The sequence below is a fragment of the Momordica charantia genome (assembly GCF_013281855.1).
Source record: "Momordica charantia cultivar OHB3-1 chromosome 5 unlocalized genomic scaffold, Mcharantia_2.0 BLBB01000005.1, whole genome shotgun sequence".
NCBI classification, from domain to species: Eukaryota; Viridiplantae; Streptophyta; class Magnoliopsida; order Cucurbitales; family Cucurbitaceae; genus Momordica; species Momordica charantia.
In genome coordinates this window covers 16,466,470-16,468,451 of record NW_028275163.1, presented here as the reverse complement: position 1 = coordinate 16,468,451, position 1,982 = coordinate 16,466,470, and the positions used below count along the sequence as shown (strand labels likewise).

Sequence of the window (1,982 nt, the reverse complement as noted above, 5' to 3'; positions counted from 1 at the left end):
GCTCTCAATCCCGAGAAAAACTCTCCGTTAGTTAACTTTTGTTTTTCACACATGCATTCCACATTCAACCATTTAACTTGCTGTATTTTCTTCAATATGTCGTTCTAAATTCCCGTCTCTAGCCCGGTTATGGATAGTTAGCCTTTATTTTCTAAAAAGGGTTGCTAAGAAGTAGTGTTTTTGCTTTCCATTCATTGCTCAACATGTTTTTTCAAAAAGTTAGGATTTAGAGAAGGCCACTGTAAGTCTTAACAAGTCAATACTGAAAAGGTTGCTTATTTGCATTGTTGAGTGGTTAAACCGAGGAGAGGAGCGCCTTAGACATAAGGGTTCCGCTTAAGTAGCCTAGACATAGGACCTTAATCCGAGGTTGCGACTATTTCCATCCTAAAACTAAGATATCTCTCGTAATAGACATATTAGGGAATATCTTAGGACTTTGAACTTGCTGAGACATAAGTCAAGTGAAAAGCGTAGTCGTTGGTTCCTAAAGTAAAATGCATATCGTCCTTAGCATATCCTTGATTCTTTGTTGGCTAACTTGAAGTAATTCGGGCTAGGTTTTATCATTATAAGTCCAAATCCCAAATCCAAAACCATTATTTGTGAGCACTTCCCATTTTACAAGAATCACTCATTTCAACATTCACTATTCTTTAAAACTTTAGAGTTTGGAAATTGTTTAGAAGTCCTTGAGGATCGATACTTGGATACTCCATCCATTTTATATTACTCTGACAGGTGTGCGCTTGCATCTATATAATTGTTACCACGCTTAGTGCGTGCGTTCAGCAAAACGCCAGTCAAGTTTTTGGCGTCGTTGCCGGGGACTTTAATTTTAAAATTATTTTCAAATTCTTTTAGTTTTTATTTTTGTGAATTGTTGTTGGGTGTAATTTCCATCCACCGTTTTTGTTCTATATTTTTTTTTGGTCGTTTATCTCACAGGGGTAAGTTAAAGTGCATGAGCACAAGATCTTTTCTTCTACCCCTTGACCCTGAGATTGAGCGGACCCTTCGAAAAACTCGAAAGGAGCAAAGACTTCGAAAACAACTAGAAAAGCAAAAAGAGAGAGAAGGTGAAATCAGTCCTGAAAGTGAGGTAGAGAGTACGAGCACATCAATGGCAGATATTCCACCTCGTGATCCGGTTGATCCACCTGCTGTTAACGGTAATATGAGGGATCATGCGAGAAATTATGAATTCAACCATATTCAGATGGCGGACAATAGAGACGTGGCAATGCGAGAATATGCCGCCACGGCTTTTCAGAACTTTGACTCAGGGATAGTCAACCCTATTCCAGCCCACGCAAACTTTGAGCTTAAACCAATGATGTTCCAAATGTTGCAGACAATTGGACATTTTGGAGGGCAGGAACATGAGGATCCACATGATCATCTGAAATCATTCATTCAAATTGCAAATGCATTTCGATTACCTGTTATAACAGACGATGCTCTGAGACTAACACTTTTTCCATTTTCTTTGAAGGACCAAGCTAGAGCATGGCTCAATGCATTTCCACCGGGATCCATCACCACATGGGGGTCGTTAGTGGAGAAGTTCTTAACAAAATTCTTCCCACCTACTCGCCACGCTGATATCAGAGAGGAGATCATCTCTTTTAGACAGTATGATCGTGAACCTGTTCACGAGGCGTGGGAAAGATTTAAAGAACTAATCAGGAAATGTCTGAACCATGGCTTGCCGGCATGCATCCAGATAGAACATTTCTTTAGAGGTTTAGATCATCCTACTAAGATGATGCTAAACAATGCTGCCAACGGAGCCTTTACAAAGAAGACATTCAACGAGATAGTCGACATCCTAAATGACTTAGCTTCACACAACGAACTATGGTGTTCGCAAAGATCTAAGGCAGCACCAAAGAAGCAAGATCCAGCTGGAGTTTTGGCTCTGGACATTGCGACCTCGATGCAAAAAGAGATGGTTACAATGAACCAGAGGCTAAAAGAGA

General features: G+C 40.1%; 1 non-coding gene across 1 annotated transcript; it reads right to left on the bottom strand.

Annotated features, from left to right (window-relative positions):
- Nucleotides 1-1,603: 1,603 nt before the first annotated feature.
- LOC148211448 (small nucleolar RNA R71) lies at nucleotides 1,604-1,710 on the bottom strand. The gene has a single exon (XR_015791111.1). It is a non-coding gene; the product is annotated as a small nucleolar RNA R71 (small nucleolar RNA).
- Nucleotides 1,711-1,982: the final 272 nt, after the last annotated feature.